Raw genomic sequence first — 23,754 nt, forward strand, 5'->3', positions numbered from 1 at the left:
ACAGTCACCAAATTTCTTTACTACTATTTTGTGTAGATGGCAGCAATGTTTCATAGCATTTTTGGTACAATGGTGTTCCAGTTTAAAATTAATACGGTTCTCTGGAAATACAGCTATATAAGGATGAACTCTCAGTTCTGATTAACACAGTATTTTATTACTAACTTTTTTAGTTTCATGGCAGATAACTCATATAGGCATGTAATTTATCTGATAACAGTTTCAAAATAAATCAGGTAATTATACATACAGAATTTATTGCAAACACTTCAAGGATTTGATACGTTTTATGCAGAACATTTAAGGATTAACTTTATCTATACAATCAGATGCTCACTATGCTCCCATAGACAGCACATGACTTTTTAAATTAAATGTATATAAATAAAATACGAAATATTGTGAATGTAGACAATTTGTTAAGCCCAGCTGTGTTTGGAAGATGTAGCTCTAACTTTCTACATAGATGCCTTGTTTAAATATTATAAATCTTGTCATGTGTTGTGAGTTATACCAAAACCAGCATATACAATGAATCAGTGGTTATAGACCACTGATTTACACAGATGCTTGTAGAAAACATAATGAATGTATGATTTCTTGTATGCTAAGCTGTCAAATTACAGTGCTGTTTCCATTATGCAAGCACTTGATCTTGCAGGGAATGGAACATTTCTCTACTGCATGCTTGTACTGATAATGGATGTTGCTCATCTCCCATGCAAGCTCTCAGAAAGAAGTAAAGTGGCTGTGGGTGTGTACGTGGGGCAACTACAATTTATCTGGAGAGCATAGCTTATTTGTGAGCTTTTGTTTCTCGTGAGGAACTTTTCTGTTATTATGACATGCTTAAAACCGTTAGCACGTCTCCCACCATAAAGACAGAAATACAATTAGCAAGTTGTTTACAGCGGAGCTGCAACTGCTGTGACTAAAGTGTTATTGATAGAATGAATCAACTTCTGTGAGAATTGTTTTCCAAAGATGAGTTCAATAAAGGTTTGATATGATGCTATAACTTAGCCTTGATTAGGTAAAATGTAAGGCTCAATATTACTGCTTCACTGTCAAATTACTTCACATAAAAGTGACATGATATTTTGCCTACATTATTCCAGACAGTTAAGCCTGTTCTTACCACTTTTAATCCTGAGCAGTTCCACTAGCCTTAGAGCCTAGAAGCCACTTGATGCTAAGCACTGTTGAAATTTCATTTATTTGGATGCCTGAATCTGAAGCAAGGAATGATAATAACTTCAATACTTAAGGTAGAACAATTTTCTGCTTGGGAGCGAAGTCAAAAGGACATAAGTGAAATGTGATGAAAATTGGTGTGTGCAGCAGAAGAAAGAGTAAAATTAATGCTGCCTCTTTAATAACCTAGCACCAGTCGTCTGTTGTTTAAAATCTTTGCCAATGCTGATAGTCACAACTCATGCATAAACAGGAGCTGATTTTATCTGGCTTGTGCATTTTGTGTGTATGTGTGTTCTCCTTGTTACCCTAGTAACTGGAGTAAGGTTGGCACTAACATATGCACTTTCATCTGAAAAAATAATATTATTTATGTCTACTATGCCTAAGGAGGAAGGCTTAGAGACATAGCCAATAACATAAGCCTAACTTCCCAAAGTTAGCCATAAAAAGTAAGAATAATCTTAAACTCCTCCCCACTGTTGAGAACATGGCTCTTTTCTGTGATTATCTGAGGTTATGATTTCTATATTTTGGTCATCGTTTTCAGCATTGTGAGAAAGAATTGATAAAACCCCAAAAGGGACTTTGGTATGCCTGGTTTATGTTCTTGGATATGCAATCAATGGGCTGAGGCCCTGTGGGAAAGTTAACCTACCTGTCTGTGCCTCCATCTTCCCTCTATAAGTGGGTATAATGGTACCTTTTATAAAGTTACTTAGATGCTGTTCATGAAAACCATTAAGAACTGATATGGACATATGGCTTTATCTTGTATGCAATATATTACCCTGCGAACATAAATAACTTACAAAGCAGGAGGCAGGAAAGACTACATTAGGCTGAAAATAAACAGTATGAGCTTGATTTCCAATATCTCCTTGGCAAGGAAGATATGAGTCCTGTTTCTTTTATTGTTGAGAAGCAAATGAAACTCCATTTATGTTTGGTCTGATCTCCATATCGAAAGATCACCATTAATTTTTGCACACATTCAAAGGCAATGTAGCCTCCAGTCTACAGAATTTATGTACATCCAAACAAAATTTTTATTGTCCTCTGTATGTAGAATCTTATTTTTAAGCCTGAGAATGTATACAGCTATACAGGTTTTTCATTGTGTAGAAACTTGCACAACTTGGATTACACTTCCTTCTCATTCTTTCCAAGGTCTTTACATTTACCAAAATGGCTTATATGTTCTTGCAGTATTTAGGTATTCAGATGAACATCTCTCCACATAGAGGAGCCATTACTGCATGATGCTGGGAAATCCATTTGTCAGATCTATTTAATCAGTATTTTATAGCTGATTATAGATGATTTTATATACACTTACCCTCTTTTAAGGATTTTTTTTAAAATACACAAATCCTTTTGTTTATGTATCAACAAGAGACCTACCCAGTAATGCTGTCTTTGCCTTTTGTTGATGTGCAATATCTCTAATGTTCCCATCAGTAACCTCAGTACCATTTAGTCCAAGTTCTACAAAATCTGTCATCAAAATTGTAGTCAGCGAATCTTTTTTGTCTATTCTGCTTTTTTCTCCTTTCTATTGCTTACTGCTTCAAAATGTTTTACAGATGACTCACGTAAATATTGCAGCCATTTGCCTTGAATACTATAGTTTGTGTTTTTGATTCAATATCCATGCTCTGACATTTTCCTCATCACCAACTGATTGAAGATTCCACAGAAGAGGCTATAATTTAAATAGAGCCTTGTGTTTACACTCGTGATAGCTGTTTGTCTTTGAACCTTAATGATCCAAAACTTTGATTACAGATGTTTCCATGTTTCTCTGGCCCTAACATATGTAAGAGTCATGCACTAACTTCCCTTGGCAAAGTACAAAAGCCAGGCAGGACAAAAAGGAGTGTCTTCGTATCCCTCAAGAATATTCCTGCTTTTCACCATACAGTGGGATTAGTCGTTCCAGTCAATGATGAAACAAATTGTGAGAAGACCGTGAGCCTCTGCACCCTTGTGCCAGTGGTTAATATATAGTTGAAGGTCATAGTAAAGAGTGTGGTGTCGCAAATTAAAAAAAAAAAGAGTGGAATACACTTCACTCAAAAGAGAGAAGCAACAGTATGGTTTATTGAAGTAAAATAATAACTTGACAGAGTTCAATGAATTCGGTGGATTTAACAAAGTTTAACAGGGTTTTATCAAGATTCAATAAGTTTGTCGTGAATAGGATTTTTTACATGGCTCTGGTTTAGCAGCAATTTAAGATTTATTAATATTTTGAGATCGATCACAAGATTAGGTTGTGTAATTCTTAACACAATCATCAGCCAATTTAATAGAGAGATTCAATGCAATTTATTACAACCAAGATAGCGATTTAGTTAAAGATTTGAGAACGGCAAGGTTCACCTAAGACTTACAGCAGGGTTTCCTAAATGAAATTGCACACGCACACAAACAGAGGTTACATCAGATCACACACACTTAAACAGACAAACAGGCAGACAAAGAATTCTAAATCAAATTGTACACACACACAGAGGTTAACCTATGATTAAAATTTCCCTTTTCGTGAGTGTCATGAATTACTCACTTTTATGTGCCAGCATTTGTCAATGGATGATCGCTAAACCTCACCAAATCAGGCCTTTGAATCCTCGAGAAATTGGGCCTTTGAATCCTTGAAAAATTGTCAATGGACCATCTTTGAATCCTTGCAAAATTTACCCTGAGAGACATCCTAGTCCAGGGGGAGATGCTGGGTCACAGCCCACTGTGATCCTGGAGAGCTCAAGGGGTCTCACTTTGGATCACTATTTATAGGATTGCGAGATGGTTGACTTTGGTCAGTGTTTTCTCTTCTGGCCACAATTTGTGCCAAGTCCTTTTGGTATACAATTCAGACAGCAGATGGTCCAGGTGTGGTCAGAGAGTGCCTGATTGTCCCAGCTCCAAGCTAATAGTCATCTTGGTTTTGGCTGTTCCTCTAACATACGAGGACTAAGAATGAAATTTTGAGCTATGTGAGGGCTATAAATGAGTAACATTGCTATTGTGGTGCCTGCCTTAGCCTATGATGGTGACAGAAACATAGCAGAACAGGTAAAATGGCTGTGAAAGTCATTTTGGGAAGAAGACACTGAGCAGAAAATATGGTGGGGGCAGTTAAAATTCACTTCATACTTACATGGTAACTGAAAAAGACCTACAAAGTAGGTGTAGGGCAGCACATTGGAAAAAATGCATTATTTTTTGTCTTGCTGAACCAGCACTACAGTGCTCATTTTATGTAAGAATATTTCTGAATATTTTTAGATATTGCCTGGTGAATCCTGTAAATTGTTAATTCTGGCAAAGAAGGATTTGAGGACATCACAAACGTTAATAATCCCATGAGTAAACCATTAGAAAAATGATGTTGATCTTATTTAACAATTTACAGTTGATCTTTACCTACCAGCATAACGGATTTGATCTTCCTAAGGCTTGCATTAGGCACCATGGCTCCTTATGACTCCTCCTGATGTGTATAATAAGAAAAAATAACTGAAGATGTTAAGAATTCTATGAAACAAGCTGCTGATTGAAAATCAGGTTTGCTGAAGTCCTCCTGTCGTAGAGGATCCATTAACTTTCCTCTAAGTCAGATTTTAAAATTGCTGACTCTTCTGCTGATTTTTTCAGGCTAACATCTGTTCTCTTGATTCTGGCTTCTGAATAGGTGTTTCTCCTCAGCACATTCACATTTCTAAACTGCTCAGCAGCGACTCACTTCTGTTTCCTTGTAAGGAAGGCTACAAACAGGAGGTAGAGACGGCAATCCTGTTTCATAGTACAGCTGAAGCCAGGTCATTAAGAAAAAAAGGCAGTATCTGAGCAGTCTTTTCTCTTTCAATAATGATGCTGATGGGCACCTTTATTGTATCAGAACTTCAGAAGAAAAAATAAGTTTAAACAAACACCACTGAAGGTAGTCTATAGCCAGGGGTGTACTTTGCACCCAGCTTGCCTGACGCCGTTGAAGTGACCCATGTCTGCCTGGCACAGCTCTTAACTTGCCTTGGTGGGAGGAATACCTGTGTTTGATAACGCTTCTGCTTGTAAGTGCAGTAAGTGCTCTGAACACTAACACGGACTGGTGTTGGTGTGAGCTTCTCTCACTCTCCCCCTCTCTCTTGTTAGGAGAGCATTTTTTCAAAAATTGGAAGCAAGTGTTACTTGCCTTCAGCCAGGCATTCGCACCACTATGGCTCCCCTTTCAGGTTGGTGTGTTGGGGCATCTTTAGCTGGTGCAGAAAAGCTCTGTGAGCGGCATATATACAGCTCGAAAGTGTAAAGCAGTCTGAGTCAATGTGATGCAGCTGTGTTTTGTCAGAGGTGGGCCTTGAATTTGTTAGGCAGGTAACCAGCAGGTGGGGAGCCAGCAGCAAGGATTGCAGGGGAAGGGTTACAGAACAGACCCTCGTATGCCCTCAGCCCAGTCTGGATGTGGGATGCTCCAACAGCAATCCAGTATGCCTAACGCTGTTTGAGAAGTAGCGTATAGTCTATTAATCAGATCACTGAGAGTAAATTATGTTATTAGACAAGGTTTAACCATGAAAGAATGGGTTTATTTTATCCTGTTCATGTAAGGATGAAAACATTTCTGTGATGAAAATGGGTACGGAAGGAGAGCGCACACAATCACATTTCAGAATATATTTTTCCAACATATTTGTTTTCTTTAGTTTGTTTTTAGTTGTTCTTTATTTGCTTCAGTGTTTTCCTCTTCAGGAGGATGACAGCCTAAATGCACTGTTGTACCCCAAGGCTGACATTGCCTGTGAAATTCTCCTCATCCTCCCTGCTTCTGTTGCCAAAGCACTTTCTGCTGATCCTGCTCTCCCTTTGCCTGGCAGGGTGTGAGAAACAGAGAAAAAATAGCTTTGTGAATCCTGCTATTTCTTGGTCAGTCAGAGCTTCCTTTCCAACCCTGTAAAGGATTTTATTTTTTTTCCCCCAGCAATGATTAGGCAATGGGAAATCACAGAGCAATAGACGTTTACTGTTCAGTTGTTCGTTCCTCCCCTCGTCGTGAAATCTTAATTACCTCTTCTGTTGTGTCTCAATTAGCACGCATCTTTCATCTTGCCTAGCTTCTTCTGTCACAACTCTCTGAAGATACAATGGTAAAACTTCATAATCACCTTACTTGACTCACTTATTCTTCTATAAGCTTCTTAAAAAGACAAATATGCTACCACGGATAATTAAACAGGGAAAGACGATGTTGAGACCCATGTACAATTAACTTCACTGGTGTCCTTTCTGAGGACCCTGTCATGGTAACAAATGCCCATTACTGGAAATCTAGCAACGGTCTGTGTGCCTTTTGCAGATCGCTCGGACCCAGGATCCTCTTACTCTCAGGGGATGGATTGAGATTTAAGAGCCCTGAAACTCTCATTCCCTTGAAGGAGATGAGACCAGTTCCAGTTAAAGCAAGTTGCTCAGTGCCTTTTCCAGCCGAGGGCAGCCACCATCCCCAGCACACTAGTTAGCTACTGACCGCTAGCAGTTGGCAGTGTTGATAGCTCGTGCTTTCTGACACAGGATGGCTCAGCTGCTGTGCTGTGAGCTTCATGCAGATCTCCCCTATCATCCCAAAATTTTTCAGCTGCTACCAATTATTCCAGGAGTTCAGTGCAAACCCAGCCCCCCATCAGCATTGTTTCATGAAGTGTGGAAAGAGCATGGCACATTGTGAAATTAAATTTCTTTCATGAAGGACTGTCATTCTCATCTTCCTTACCTACTGACTGATGCTGTAGGTAGTGTCAGGGTCTGTGCTGCTGACAAACTCGCTATGAGAGCTCCTTATGGGGCCTAATGCACAGCGACTGACTTAGAAATACAGTTTTGAAATCATAGCTACATAATGTCAATTATTCTGTCTAGACACATCTTGAAACAGCTGAGTAGGGTTTAGAATAGTAGAAGAATTGAGGGAATCTGTGAATTTTCCTCTAAATTTCATAATTACTTATTGATACCTGGCTTATTCTACAATGGGAGGATTCTTACAGTTTGGGGGGAAAAGGCCTGGAGAAATTACGATTTGATCTTCAGTAGGAGACTCTCGGTTGTGCAGGTACTGATACCTTGATCATTTAAAAGCAACACTTAACATGCTACAATTCAGGGGAATTTGATATGTTGTCAGACCTTAGGAAAATATAACACTTTAATATGCCTAAACATTTTTCATGAAACGGAGCTTTCCTGGTAAAATAATTTCCTTTTAGGTTTTACCAGGTACAATAGTTAGGAAAGTAACATGTTTAATGTAGCTGCCCTAGAGTTTTACTTCCTTTTTAAAAAAAAAAAGAATTATTTTCAACTCATGCCAATCTAATTCTGATGAATATGGATTAGCTTAAATTTGTTCAGCTGCAGGAAGAATACAATTTTACTGGCTTTGGAGCAGAACTGTTTGGAAAAATAAACACCTGAATGGCATGTACTTGCAGAGTAGCAGCTTCCAAACCAGTGTAGCTATGCAGCTGCGTAGAAACACATGCTGTGTTGTGTGCAGTTCAGCAGATTGCTAAAAATGCAGGGTTTGGATTTGCTGTTAATGCTGTTAATCTCTGTTAATAATGCTGTGAAAATCTGCCTAAATTTTTATAGTGTTATATACTGTATATGAAGTTAAACTGCTCTTATAATAATTTCCACTTTGTGATGATCTGGACAGTGCTTTAGAAGAAAATTATCCAAAATGACCTGTCAGCCTGTTTATTAGATAATTACACACATTTTCCTAGTTAATGTGCAGTAGTGCATTGGGGTTTTTCTGGCAATGCTTGTGCATTCAAAAAGTGTAAATGGAAGCTGCTGAATCCTTAAAGGAAGAAGTACAATGTGTGACAAGTATTGTCGCAGTCCTCCCACAGCTATGTAATTATGAACACTGTGTATTGGAAAGGAGGATAAAGCTACTTCACGATACTGTTAACATCCCACTTCTTTTTAGTATAGGAAAAGAGAAAAGTGTAGGCAACGGAACCAAATGTTTTATTATTTATCTTCAGGGGAAATGACACTAGAGGCTTGTAGTTAAACTCCCATGACTGAGTCCTTGGCTACAGCTATAGGTTGTACTTCCAGTATTTCCAGTACTGAAAAGAAGGGAAGGGAAAGAAAGGAAGACAATTGCTCTTAGGGTGCTAGCAGATATTATTTTTTCTTTCCAAATTTGGGGTATGTCCAACTATTATTTATTTAGTTGTATAGGTAAAATTGGAAAGGAAGGAAGTGAAAAATCCAGCAGAGCAAATGATATTTTCCTTGGGGGTAAGGTAGAGCTTCCATGACATTTGGGGGAAAAAATGCCAGAATCAGATCGTCAGCCAGCATGCAAGTGGAGCCAAACCCACTGTGCCGACTGACCTCCTCTCTTTGCTGTGTTTTTCTTATGCTTCTGCACTGTCTGGTTAGGCTAGAGAGAAAAATCTAGGGGGCCTAAATACTGTCTTATATTCATAAGCATTTCAAATGGTGTGTGTAGATGAAAAAATAATGATACATTTCAGCATCCACTGCATATATGCTCACTTTCCATATAGTGAGATGTCACTTGAAACCTTGCCTGATAAGCTAAGCCAGAGTTCTAGGTTTTAATGTCCTAAAATTTTGAAGTGAGAGCAGTTCAACGCATGGATCTAATTGAAAATTTAAAATCCTGTGCTCTTTTTTTCACTGTTCTCATTTATGGTTCCCAAGCAGATAATTCTGGAAATCTTATAAGAACCATGTTATCATGACAGCAGAACCTTGATGTGAAGTTAATTTGATGGTATACTAGTGATTTTGTTTCCAAGATTTTAGAACTGAAATGCATGAAATGTCGTTCCCAAATCTCATTTTCACACCTAATTAGGTGTCCTGATTTTCAAAGTCGCTCTGCTTCTAGCGTCTGCCTTCGAATCTTGGCAGTGGCATCTATAACCTGAACCACTCTTCTTTTTGAAACTTGGCTACCGGCGATTAATTACTTGTTTAAAACAAAACAAAACAAAACATGACCAACCAAAAAACTTAAAGCTGCAAATAACTGCAGTTTTGAGTCTGTAGCTAGCAGGTTTTGAAGCAAATAGTAATTTTTAGTTACTGCTATTATTAATTATATAATTAATTACAATTATTTATAATGTAATTATATAATTATAATTATTAATTATATAGTTAATTATAAGTATTAATTATATAATTATTTATAATTATTAATTATAATTATCATTATTAATTACTTTAAATAGAAAATAGTAATTTTGAAAGCAAAAGCTTTTGTTTTCTATCAGAAGTATGAAGTTTGAGCTGAACTTTTATAAGATAGAAATATTTTACAAGTATGATGAGTTGCCGTTGAGTTGAGAATTTAACAATAAATAATCTTAAGTAGCTAAAATGTTAAGTGGAGCTGCTACGGATATAGTAGGTAGAATTCTGATTATCCTCACTAGTCAGGCGTTTGAAGAAAGAAAAGTCAATAAATACAGAACCAAGTGGGTATAGGGGGATACTTTAGCTATGCATAAGCTGCATGTAAAACTGTATTGAGTAATGAGGTATAAATCCTAACGGGCAAATAGATACAGTGGCTGCCCTTGCAGTGTTTTAATTTGGAGGTTGTCAGTTTGAGGAATTTTCTGCATGTGGAGTGGAAGAACTATAAAATAATGGGAGCTTTCAAACTGGTAGAAAGTTTTGCAAGAGAACATAATCAACAGAATTGAGATCCTCTGTCACACATTTATTAAATCAACAGATACTCTTTTTATCTGGGCCTAAACAAAATACAAAGCTCAAAGCTATTTGCTTCAGGTAAGCACTTACAGAACTGTACATATCACTTCTTCGGAGATTAATTTAGATACTCAATTTCATAGAATTCTTTCAGTTTTGGTTTACATATATAGCGTATACATCTACAACACCTGAATAAATAGCTTATATGAATTTCTCATTTTTATATTACACACTGTCTGCCCCATACCTTAGATTGGACACTTCTTTCTTTGGTGTTGGGCACTCTTGGGCATTCAAGGCTCCTGCTGAAAATTGTTAATATGTAAAATCTTCAATATGTAGTTCTGATCATGGTTTAAATGTATACATAAGCCTTTATGGGTTTTTGCTCCTTGTCTTGTTCCTCTGAAATGTTGGTTTGCATCAAATTTATCCAGGGTTCAATATGGAAATACTGTCAATCCCCAGCACAGATCAGCCGTGCAGCTGCACCTATTCTGTGTCCTCATTGTTTGGTGTTACTAGGAATATGGAGAAGAGAACCTGCCTCTGAAGAGGTGATGCTGAGAGGCCCTGACTTTCTCTTGGCAAGGGGAACATGAGTTAAGGGCACATTTTTCTCCTTGAAACTTCCAGAGAACAAGCAGGAGAGTAGCTGCTTTTTAAAAAAATATTTGAAGCGCTGTGATTGAGACTAGACAGCAAAGTAGTTATGTTATAACTTCATAAAATCCAGCTCTATGCAAACATTGAAGAAGGGGGTGCCACACAGGAAGAAGTGAGTGAAAACTGCTCTAAGTACTTCAGTCTGATACATTACTGAGGGCAACATTGTTTTAAAAGAAGGTTTGTGCCAGAAACTGTCTGCATTGGAATTCTAAATAATTTTTTTATTTGTTTTGTCACTTTCCTACTTCTAACTTGATTAATACTGAAATTCCTCATTTCTCACTGCAGTTTTGGAATCTGTGGCAGGTGAGTTTAGGTCCATTTTTATTTACCACAACACTTTTGAAATAAGCAGAAATTAATGTCTGAATAATTACTGAGGGAACTCCAAAATGATTTTAAGATTACTATAAAATATTCAGGGAGGGAGGGAGGGAGGATGTAGTCAGCCAGGTAAATTCAAACAAATTCTACAGTAGAGATATGATGGTTTCTGCTGGCTTGTGACTCTTACTGTCTCCCATTGAGTGAAATATACCTGTCTAGCTCAAAACAGAATTTGTTGTTTCACTTTCAAACAAGATCTCGTTTCTCTCCCTGTATGCTCTTAGAGGGAAATCATGTTTACAGTTTGCAAGATCACCTTCATTTCCATGACAACTACTTTGGAAGTCAAATGTACAGGGTTAGTAATTCTTACAATGTCAAGCAAAAGAAAAGCAGAGGAAAAAAAAATTGTTTATGAAAGATGAGTGGCTTTAAAGATTTTCATAAACAACTGCTTGTTTTTGACCATGACTGTGAAAGCATGTCAGACCAATTGTGTATCTAAGAGTTTCCTGCCTCTGAGAATGGCCAATAGTAGGTGCTTGGAAAAGAATGTAAAAGTAGGCCAAGAATATAGCAGGTTTTATGTTGGCAAATTCTTTATGGATTTTTTCCATATATTTTTTCTGCTGTTTTTTACAAATTCAACTCACTTAAGAAAAAAAAAAATGAAAAAACCCATATATGTGTATTTAGGTAGTTTGTGCACCCAGTTCTCTGTAGAAACCTGCAATATTTCTTTAGATGCATTGGGAGGTTTTGGTGAAGTTAGGTCTGACAGGGGTCAGGGAAAGACAAATGTGGGACTGGGGGTCAGAGGAAGCTTTGGGAGGCTGGCATGGAGGACTATGAAGAGACTTGTAGGAGTTCTGAGGGTCTGCGGGAAGAACACAAGTGAAGCTCAGAAGTGATGCGAGTACTGGCCCGTGGGTCATGGTGGACTGCCAGAGGTTGCTGGTGAAGGGGGATTCTCGGTAAGGAAGGTGAGCTGGGAGTGCTCAGAGGACCTTCAAAGACTGAGGAAAGGTTTCCTTCTCTTGCTCTCAGGCCAGCCTGTTCCTTTCCCAGTCCCCTGTGATAAAAGACCACTATACCTGCACTTGCAGCAGCCTTCTCCATTGCCATAGGAGGATGCTCACATCTCCCTGCAGCAGCCCTCGGGCTGCTGCTTGGGAAGGGAACAGCCTTCCGTAAGGGAGGGGGTCCCGGGCAGATGCTCTCCTGATGCTGCCGGCATTGGGCTGGGGTAGCGGCTCTTGCTGCTGTGGGAGGCTGTTTCCCGAAACAGTAGCTAACTCTGGGTACAACTTCGTGACACTCGTCCAGAGACTGCAGAAGGATGGAGGCCGGTTTGGCTGTACAGATGTGCGTGGTACTCTTAACAGCCAATCCCTGTTTCCTTTGGTATAGGTGAGCAGCTAGTCAGCTGCCATTGGCTTGCTTTTGCTCAGGGTGGCATAAGTTTTCTCTGGAAACATAGATCTCTATTGCTTGATCTGATCTGTATTAGTGAGCAGTAATAGCAGAGTAAGTTCGACTGCTTAACAAGTCTTTATCTACTGCAGGGCAAAAAAAAAAAAAGAATTGTAAACTGCTGCAGATTTTGGTTGTGAGCATATTGTCCAGAATAAGGCAGTAGTAAAAACAGGTTAAAATGCATTGCTGTATATAGTTTTTTATATAGTTTTCTGTTGCTGTGTGTTAGTCAGTGCATATTCATTTAATATTATGCAGATTCAGACACTGATAGATTTTAAACAAAGTATATGATGTCCCCAAGATCTAACTATCTGAGTAAGAAGTAAAAATATTGGCTTTTATTAGCAGAATGGGTTTACTGTTAAGGATGAAAGGATCCCTATCTGTTTGCTGCATTATTTAGCTGAGACAAAAGTGGGAATGAGTATAAAAACACCCTATCTGCCATGTTGCATGGCAGGCACAGTCTGTGATGCTCATAATAGGTAGCAATAGCTTTTTTTTGCAATATAGATCAAGTGTGACCGATAACCTCACAGTTCCTGTGCTGTTACACTGCATTGGAAGGCTGTGAAAGCCAGGTATCGCTAACAAAAAGCATGTATTCATTAAGAGAAAATTACAAATCTTTTGGCATAATCTTTGCTTACGTTGTAGTGGTAGCCAGTGGCTGTACTTGTGTAAATGTAGTGATTTATTGGTACTGTGGTAACATGTAGGAGCTCTAGCAGGGGCCGTGCAAAAACAAGAAGGAGGTTTACTTGTACAGCATCTCCAAAATACATGGAAAATACTGAATGTGTGTGAAAATCAGTCCTCTTTGTCCTGTTAGTTGCCCTGTATGGACTGAAGTGACCAACTTAAGGCACGATTAAGTCCTGCTTACCTAATTATTTGGCATTAACTAACTTGCACATTTCATTGGTTACTTAATGGTCTATAAAATTATAACATTGACATTTTCTATAGATGTTACATGATGCATTTTGTACTTCTACATCGGTTTATTATCAATGTTTACAGCTTCTGAAATGCTGTGGTTCTACTCTGTTACTGTCTGTAAGAGCTACATAGGTACGTAATAAAGTCCGTAACTACAAGTGTCATTGGGCTTAGGCTTATGAATGTTGTGCACAGCTTTTGCTTTCTTGTTGTTAGATACTTGCACTGCAGTTGAGCTGATTCTGGTCCATTAAGCCTCGTTAGCCCATACACTGCTGCTGTGTACACTCGTGTATAAATTCCCCAGGAGCTGAGGGGGAAGATGGTGTTAATGGTGCAACCTCAAGTGGTTTTGTAGAAGTGGAAGATTTACCTTTGCAGGAGAAGTCCTCTACGGGCCAGGTATAGCCAGCTGACTATGCCACAGAAGAAAACAAACTAACCTAAAGGAAGGTGGGAAGTAAAGCTCTCATTTCTTGGTTAGGAGAGTTGATTATAATTATAGCAATGGTAATGACTAATATAATGAGGCTAGGGGAATGAAGAGGGGAAAGGAAACAACAAATTTTACAAGGAAGCATGCATATAATTTGTAATGTTGAAGAGCAGTTTGCATTTTTTCTTTGTGTGTGTGGGAGGAGGGTGCCAAAATCCATCATAAAGGTAGCTCCCAAATACTTTTTCTCTTTGGAAAGTTTGGAAAGAAATATTTCCAGTATCTGTAGAGTCCTGTGTATTTGAAATGTGTCGTCTACCCCAGGATAACTAAAAATATCATGCAACTATAATTTGTTTTCACTCTTTTGACATTACAGGCACCTTTTATGACCTGACCCTGTGCCAGAAGTGAGAATTTAGAGCATTAAGCATCTGACCTAAAGCCCACTGAAGTTAGAGGTAAACTCCCTGCTCTTCTGGCCTTGACCACAGAAGACCTTGTGATCAAGTCCTTGTGTCCTTTGAACTGATTCAGATCTATTATATACTTCTCAGAATTTTCTTTAATTTTCACTGAATTCTGTTTCCTGATGTTGACCTTCATTTGCTCTGTTTGTTCAAAATGTAATTTAGTGTGTTTAAGCAATAACAATTGAGGCCCTGGGCAATTTCTGGGGATTAATGACTGATTGAGAGGGTTGATGGCCTGAGGCAAGACTCAGGGCCATTAACTTCATCCAAAGAAAATTTCTCGGGAAATATTTTAGACTGAAGTTGTTGTTGCTTGGTACTCTGCAGCTGCACATGAATTAGGGGAGGGTCACTCTGTGGGAAAAGCAATTACCTATAAAGTCTGAACTGGTTTATTAAAAGGTACTATGACAATTTTGTTTTATAGAAGCTCTAAAAGGCCTGAACTAAAATGGGGATAAGGCAGGAAAATGGAAAGGTTTGTTCTGCAGCATGCTGTGCAAAAACAAGGTAGCGGACAGTTTCTCTCAAGAAGCTTTTATTATCTTTAAAAAAAAAAAAGTATTGTAGAGCTTCATAAAGCAGGTGATTCCAGTTTCTGTTATAGTTTTGAATATTGCACTATTCAAAAGTATTCCAAAATGGATCTTTAAATCAGAATTGCCTTCTGGAAGTATTTGATACCCATAACCTCTTAAAATTAAATTCCTAAGTCCTTAAATATTAGCAGAGAGATATTCAAATGCATGGGAATTAGAGACATTGCTTATGTGTGTATGTAGATCTCCTAATCAAGGTAAGCATGTGTCACAGGCACTGAATTTATTCCCATACAACTGCTTGAAGTAGGGTTTTGTCCTTACCCCCGTTTACAGGTGGGAGTCAGATTGTTTGAATGACCTGCCAAAGGTGAAACAAGTTACCTGAAGAGCATGCAGAATATTAATCCTTGGAGTTTTCTGAAGCTTGGCCGAATGAGGCCCTAAGCAACCTGCTCTAACTTCAGAAGTGGCCCTGCTTTGAGCAGGGGCTTGGACTAGATGGTTTCCAAAGGTATCTTCCAACCTGCGTTATTCCGTGATTCTTTGCTTCTATGTATATGTGGCAAAGGCAGGAGTTGAGATTTAATCTCGCTGCTCCAACAGGCCCGTGAACAAAATAAATGCTATATTAATAGCATAATAATCTCCTTTAAATCTGTGACTTCCAGTGGGATATGGGCTTCTAAAGTCTTTAGCAGATTTTGAAATCCTTCCCTTAGGTGCTTTGCTTCTTATTTAAGCTAAGGAGATGCATGCAAAACTCAAATTAGTGGTTATGCTTATGTGTTTGTTTTTGCTGGTTTTCATAGTTAGTGTTGGCATTTTACTTTATTTTTGAAATTTGTCTTCACTGGCGGTTCTCTTTTGGGCCAAATTCCTGTATTTCATAGTTGGTCATGGGAACAAATGTTAAACGGCTTTTGTCAAGTGAAGTGCTCAAAAGTGCATTTGAAAATATTTCTGTGTGCAAGCAGTGAGTTTGTAGTGTAGCTTACCTCCTCACAAAGACTGCTATTTCAGGTGTGCTGCCACAAGCTGGCCTCTTCTTGTAGAGCATGTACTCTTCACATTCCAGCCCCACAGAGCTGCTTTTCTATTCTTACGTTTCCTATTATCATTTCTCTTGTGTAATATATTTAATACGCTAGGTTTTCTGTCTGTGATGCCTGTTACTCTTGACCTGGGATAGGTGTTACAGCTAAGAAATATTTTCAAAAGATGGACAGAAGGATTTAATTAAAACTTGAACTGAGCATGCATACATTTTTATTTGATTTTCATTTTGGGCCTTCACTCTACTTCTCTTTCTGACTTGATTTGAAAAAGGACATAATGATACATTAAGAATAGATATCTCACATGAAAGAGCCATGAATATCTATACCAGCTGAGGGATTTTATGCCTAGGTTTTAAACTGGTGTTGCATCCACAAAACTTGGGTGAATACAGATCTCTAACCTGTTTGCTGCTCATCCAAATCAAAGCTGCAGCTGACAGCTTTTGCCAGGTGTTCAAGAACCATCAAAGTGCCAGTTATTGTGCATCTTTTCCCCCTTGTTAAGTTAACACACACTTCGGGGAAATGGAGAAATGTGTTACACCAATATTTTGAGTTTTCTACTCTTTGAATTTGCAGCATTTCTGAAAGCTCATCTTTTCAGACTTTGAGAGGCAGCATCAGCATTTTTAGTGATGCTTTTCTTTACTTATTGAATAAGAAAAGACAATTTATTGAACATGAAGCTATGGAAGGCTTTTCCCTCTGACAGCACAGACTTCATTCAAAGAATTATGGATACTTTTTCCTGTATTATTTTGAGAGTCTTAAAACTCCTTAACGATATATGTGAACAGCAGACAACATAGAGCTGCTCCATATCATCTGAATATTTTTTAGAGCTAAATCACTGCAGTGAATTAAAAAAGTGGACACAAAAATCTCTGAAAAGTAATTCAAAGCTGCTGGATTAATCTTTATTTTTGACCCAAAGAATGCTTTGAGGTGCTTGTTTAAGTAGGGAAGCTCTTACTAGTTTCTCAGTGTAAGACTTCTTCAATATTTAGCAGATCAGTCTACTTCTGAATGATTATGCAGTAGAGGATGAGGGACATTCAGTGATTGTTCTCTTGTGTTCCTTGTTGGATTCAGCTGTAGTAATGTCTGTCACATCAAGTGGCAAGATATTTTTCCATATGGGACCTACTGAAAAGCAGACAAATTACATATATACGTGGATTAGAACATTGTTTTGTGTCTGTTTCTCTCCAAACATCACCTGCATGTATTTTGGTGTCAGCATGGAACACAAAAGAAGTTGATAATATTTAGCTAAATTTTGCCATAATCAACAAATGGAGACTTGAGAGCCCCACTGCCTTTCTGTCTGATACACCTGATGATTCTGCTTTACACTCTTACATTTTCTCCTAAATCTTCTGGAGTCTTATTTTGTTTTCTTACCACCTTGGTAACTGCAGGTTTAATTCTACAGGTCCTTCTGTGAGCACATGAGGTGTGGAAGCCTTGACCCTGCTGGGATGTAGAATGGTATCTATGTTTTGCAGAGATCATGCTTGGTTTTACTGTGCAGATGTTGAATGAAGATATATCCATTTCTCTTGGGAGATACCATTTTCTAATTTCACTGCTTTTCTGACTACTCTCATGAGGAACTAAGCCTATGTTGTCATTGTATCTGCATAACAGCACACAACTTAATGAGTTTTGACTGTATTGCTTGAAGAGGAAGTTTCTCTTTCTGATTTCATTTATTCCAGGTGATGGCAGTAAAGGACCTTTGCTCTTTGAGCATATGCTATGAAGTACAGAAAGCTTTCAGACTCCTACCCCACCTCCAAGGACTTCCTTCTTCCATTCCTGTTCCTTGCAGCTCATTATGACATCCATCATGAGATGGAAAAATAGTATGGCTTGGATTGTAGGCTGTTTCCCCCCCCCCATTCTAATAAATAATAAATACAGTATATATTTTTCACTTACCTTTCTCTGTATGGGCCTCTCATACTGTGTATGCTAGTATAACCTTTCAATATATTCCATATAGTGCAAGTTGTAGTGTTTGGTTTTGGTCTTAAGATATTTAAAACTGCCCCTGGAAGTTTAGCATAGATTGTATGTTAAGGGACAGAGAGTGTCCCAGTAAAGCTGTTTATCTGGGATTTATCACTCGGGCAGATGGTAACTAGCAACGTTATGTCAAAAACATTTTCAAAATGAAAAGCCTTGCAGTGAGCCTGGAGTGTACCTGCTGGAACTGGAACAAATCAGCTATTCACAACTAATGTTTTATTGATGGTCTAAAGGAAAGGAGGGGGGGGAAGCCCAGACCAGAAAACACAAATTAATTCAGTGTGGCCTTGAAACTTCCTTTCTTAAGCTTATATTTAACAAGCATAGGGCAGGATAGAAAAGTGACTAGCTTTCCACTTCTCAAATAAGGCATCACAATGCCTGTTAATAGAGGATGTGCTTCACCTGTGGTTTTGATTATACTGAATAGTGCTCTCATGCCATCAGTGGGGGGGAATGAGCCAAATGTTTTCCTTATGGCAAAAACAGGGTTTGGAGCACCTGCTGAAATCATTGCTGCTGTAGATTTAGCTTTAGGGAGGGTACCTGGGTCTATGGAAAGGTAAGGTTTTGTCCATCTCAAACTGTGTGTAGCTTAAGGCTGGCAGTGCTGTAATGACAACAGTCTCATGTTTTAATTTGGATGGAGAATGAACTGTTGAAGCAAGTCTCCTGCTTGTGTCCTCTTACTGAGCTTTGATTTGCAGAGGAGTTTCCCAGAGTGTGAACTGGATTGATTTCAGATGAAGCTTAACTGGAAAATGTGTTCCAGGAACACATCTAATGCACTCTGGTCACAACAGAGTCAGACTCCAGTTAGCATAAAGGGAAAAAACTCCTGAGATATTTTCAGTGTGGATTTCAGATCCTCAGCGCCACCTATTTTGCCTGATAGATCTCCTCCTGTTGGGCTGCTCTTCTTGCTAATGCAGACCCAGCTTGTGGTTCCCTCTGGCAATGAGGGTGTTCACACAACACATGGTGTCAGTGGCTGCCCTGTGTGTGTCTCCAGCTCAGTTCAGAGGGAAAGTTAACTCCACTTTATCGCCATTAACCAATGAACATTGACTAGGGGCTGATAAGTGCACTAACCTGGGCAGGTATATCCCTGTAAAGTTACATAGTTCTAACTGTGGCTTATCTCTGTGCTTTTTGCATCCTGACAGAAGCTATGCAACTGTTGTCCTTTTCCATGCATTAGGCTTGGTCTTGCTGGAACAGGTTGCTTTTCCTCCCATGATTCTAATGCAGCGTGTTTCCAGAAATTTACTCTTTGGAAACCTTCTTTCTGTTTATACACAGCCTGTGTTGGATCAAACTTGTGTTCAAAAAACTCTTGTTCTGGTCTTTATATGTGTGTTCTGTGTTTCAGCCTCAGCCATCATTTTACTGGGCTAAATAGCTAAGTTAATGTAATATTCCTTAATAAAATGGGTTTTGCATTCCTCTGGTCCCTTCTCTGTCTCCCATTATTTTCTTCAGCGTGGAGAAATGGGAAGAGCTCAGTGTATTGGATAAGGCCCCACAAACTCCTTCCACAACAGAACTTGAGTTAGTTTTTGTCCTTACTGATAGTATTTCATCTCCTCTACCTCATTTCACATTTTTCTTCTGTAGAGTCACTTCACAGAGTTGGTGTGCAGTCACCAGACAATGAACTAGTCCACTAAGGTCTCCCCTCTTGTCATGTTCAACTGATGATATTTATGCTTATAGTGGAAGGTCATGTAGGAAGCTGCTAGCTTCCTGTGCTTGCATTTGGTAGTGTTAGATCTCATTCAGTTTGTACGATTTCAGTTTTCCAGGTTGTCTTCCCGCCACCCCCCCCTCCCCCCCCGAGCGTATTCCTGCTTTCATTTGTATTCCTGTCAACTTTGTGCCACTAGTCAACTTCTTTAGTACCTTTCTACTCCCTGAGCCAAGGCCATGAGTGGAAATATTAAATAAGACTGTTCCCTAAGCCAACCCACTAGGAATGCCAGTAGCAACATTTTTCTAGGCTGACAATTTGCATTTCAGCTCAGCTGATTGATGTGGCTGATGTAGCCACCTCGACCTTGTGCAGTGAATAGGGCTAGTACGTGTGTCACAGAACTTCAAAAGAAATATTGCAAAAAAAGTGAAATCTGCTCTTTATCGAGAGATTCATTACTGATGCACACTGTCAGGGAGCAGCAGCGGCTGGCTGCTCCCTAAGGGGTGGGAAGCTGAGCATGATAGCGTGGCCAGCCGGGGCCCTGACCCTTGCCACCTGAATGAGGGAAGCGGGGCAGACCCAGAGCTCGTGGCCAGGTTCTACAGTCGAGACTGCCCGGTTGGTTTGTGGTGATGAGGCAGGTCCAAGACCAAGCCGGGAAGTCAGTCCGTGGGTCGGGGTCTGGACCTGTGGGGTGCGTGGTGGAGCTGGGGGCTGGTACTCCTCTGGGACTGTTGCCTGGGGCAGAGCCAAAGTGGGGCTCCAGGGCCGATGGAGCTGGCCCCAGAAAATATTTGGCCAGGGCCATTAAAGCCTCTTAGTGTTGGGGCTCTGGCGTACATTCAGTTGCTGATCAGGCTTCCTGGTAATTAAAGATCTGAAAAGAAACCTATTGTTAGTGCAATGTGAGGTCATCTGTCTGTGGAAAAGTTTCCTGAATCACATGCCTGTAGATGAGGAGAGCATCTGGGGCCGTGTTCTCCAGCTATAAGTTTATATGGCACAAAATAATTCTTCCTAGTGCACGCTTCTCAATCCCTATATGCTTCTGGGATGAGGAAAGGAGGAGATAAGGAATTACAAACCGATTTCTTCTTCTGTGTGTATTAAGGGTTAAAGGGTTCAGTTTTACACTGCAAGTTAAAAGCCAGATGTAGATTTCCTCAGTAGCTATATGCCTAGGCTGTAAGTATGTATACTTATACAAGTAAGTTAAACATGCCCAGGAACGTTTCCGAGCACTGAAACCAACTAATTGACGTGGAATAGCCTGTGCTGCTACTTTTAAGCTTTCTCAGCCTTCGAAACAGGAGGCTACCAGCTACTAGAAAACTGCAGATTTCATAATGGTCCCTGTGCTGTGCTAACATCTGAACTGTGTCCAGGCCAGGAATCACTTTGAAGATTGCTGGTTAATGCTAGGACTGCATTTAACAGTTTAGAAGATAAATGGTTTGGGCTGCTTTTATTTTACAGGTATATACAGGCATTTAGTACCTCTCAACTTTTCCAGGTCATGGACAAGACAGTTACATATAAACTGAGAAACCAAATCAGTTAGGCAAGAAACTCTTGAGTGCTTGGAATGTCATCTAAGTGCTTGGGGAAATATTCAGTTTCTTGACCTGAAATTTTCTAAGTATACAGTACTGATGTAGGTTACACTGATAAAGGTGAGGCAAGAAGGATGCCATACTGCTGAAACGGCAACTAGATGTACAGACAGACCCTACTCCAGTGCAGAGGTTGTTAATGGGGAATACCCATTAAATAACTGCTTAGCTTATATCTTCTTGTCTTTTAAATGTTGGTTAAAGCCCCCTGATGTTGAAGAGCTGTATATAGAATTGAACAGGTTAGAGATTTGGTAGAGAACTGTGCAGATCTTCAGTTACAGATCTCGACATACAAACTGTGATCATTTTCTGTTCAGCATGTAATAATATAGGAAGACAAGTCAAATATTGTCCTTTGAAATTGTTTGCTTTGAGGCCAGTGGGATGCAAGATGCAGGAAGTTAATTCTTTTGAATTAGTAGAAGAAGCTGGAAAACAGGCTACCATAAAAGTCCAAGCTTGAATTTTTTTACGGTGCCAGCTGACCTGATATTTTTCTTTGACTGAAGGGATGATTGTCTAGTCAAAAGAAAATGAAAATGTTTAATCTGTGTAGATTTCAGTAAAGCATTTAACATGGTGCCACATAGGAAAGCAGTAGGTAGCTTAAGATGGGGACTGAGATAAAATGTGGGAGTTATGTATGGAACAGATTAAGCAGAAAGTGAGTTATACTGACAGGGGAATTACTAAAATAAAAGGAGATTTCAAGTGGTGTTCCTCTGAGCTTGGGGTTGGGACTGATCATATTTAATAATTTCAGAAGTGACTGAGGCACAAAAAGTGCCCTTTTTCAATACAATGCTCAATGTACATTTGCAGTGTGCTGACACACCCTCAAGAAAACATGGAGAGAAAGAACAGAAGAAGCTGGACAGCACTGAGAACAAAAGGAACCAAAGCATGATGTAATTTAACAATAAATCTAATAGTACAAGGGACAAGGCAAACGCTTAAGGATTAATGCTAAGGATTAGTAGTAAGACTATCTGTTCTGCTTATTCATGTTCAGGAGAGATGGAGTTTAACTGGAATGAGTAAAAAGAAGGGTTAAAGGTATTAAGGGAAAATAAGAGTTTGTCTCAATGGGACAATTAAAAGAAGCTTTCTAGCTTGGCAAAATAAAGACTGAGAAGTATGATGACAGTCACTGAATATTTTAGAATGATAAACATCATGGGCAGTGAAGGTCATTTTTGGGTAACGAATAGTGTTGGCACAGGAACAAATAAGTACAAATGGTGCATAAATATCTGTAGGCAAAATGTAGCTAATTGGAATAGCAATAGTAGTAGGTTTTCTGACATACTAGCGACTAACATTTTGGCCTCCGAGGATCTTTCTAATCTTACAGTCTTATTAACTTGCTTGACAATAAAATGGTATGCCATGAAGGAGAATAGAATACAATGTTCTCAAAATTAGAGATACAGTTCCATTTGTACGCAACAACATTACGGAAGTATTTGGGAGAGTAAGCAAAACATTTGAATAATCCCTTTCCCTTTTTTAATTATTACTGAATAATTAAGTTATATACAGAAATTCAACTACTCTGCAGAAGATGACCTTTCCTTAGCAAATCCAAAGTTTCTTTTTTTTTTGAACTTCTCTGTAGTTAGAACTGCCAACTATTGTTACCCTCAAAATCTTGTTTATAGGCAAAAACAAAACACACTTTAAATAAAGCCAATAATTTATTGCTAACATAATTGAAGTCTTAATAGACTAATCCAAGAACCATTACTGGTCCCAATGTAATTATTACAGAAAGAGAAAGAATACATCTATGCAGAAGAAGTTTAATAATGAAAATACAGTTAAAATTGTTATTCACACACTGCTTATGAGGGAAAGGGTCAGAAACTGTTCTGCTTTCCCTTCCCCTACTCTTCTGGGACATAAGGGCACTAGTTTCGTTCTGGTGGTGGTGAGGGTGTTACAGTGGTTTGTCAGCATATGGACTCCTTTGCTGGGAGTCCTTATGTTCATGTCGGTGGTTTCTTCTCCGTTGCTCAAGGATCTGTCGGGACGTTTTTGTATGTTTGCTAACATGCTTTTACGCCTTTGCTCTTTCTTCATCGGTTGGCATTCTTCATTGGTCTGCAGCTCCACTTCACATCCAAATTTCCTGCCTTTCACGTGTGTTGGTAACTAATTCTTTGTGCTTTGTTACACATAAATGCACTTTTGTCCACTTCCAGGTCCACTTTTCTTTTAGTGACCACTAGTGAGTTGTTTATAGCTGCAGGGTTTCCAGTACCAGACCTGTGCCTCATCTTTTATTTTCTCATGCCTGTACTGCTCTCTGCTCCATCCTGTTTCTCTACTTCTCAAGCCTCTGCTATTGCACCAGGCCTGTATTTCTCTGTATTATGATGTTATCCATAAATATCTAATTCTACATGGAATAACTCCTTGTTATTGCTATCTGTATAAAACTATGATTGTACTATAGAAGATAAACACAGGTAAAACAAATTAGCCCTAGAACCTGGTCAATTAGGAAAATTTGCTGT

At 39.0% G+C, this 23,754-nt stretch overlaps 1 long non-coding RNA gene across 1 annotated transcript in view; it reads left to right on the forward strand.

Annotated features, from left to right (window-relative positions):
• The window catches only part of LOC140651853 (uncharacterized), a 59,382-nt gene extending 41,970 nt beyond the window's left edge, over nt 1–17,412 (forward strand). Inside the window, exons 2-4 of the long non-coding RNA XR_012042558.1 lie at nt 14,196–14,277; nt 15,165–15,342; nt 17,325–17,412. This is a non-coding gene — a long non-coding RNA (uncharacterized lncRNA). The remainder of the gene's footprint in view (nt 1–14,195; nt 14,278–15,164; nt 15,343–17,324) is intronic.
• The last annotated feature ends 6,342 nt before the right edge of the window (nt 17,413–23,754 follow it).

Source organism: Ciconia boyciana, chromosome 5 (genome assembly GCF_034638445.1).
Source record: "Ciconia boyciana chromosome 5, ASM3463844v1, whole genome shotgun sequence".
Taxonomy (NCBI): domain Eukaryota; kingdom Metazoa; phylum Chordata; class Aves; order Ciconiiformes; family Ciconiidae; genus Ciconia; species Ciconia boyciana.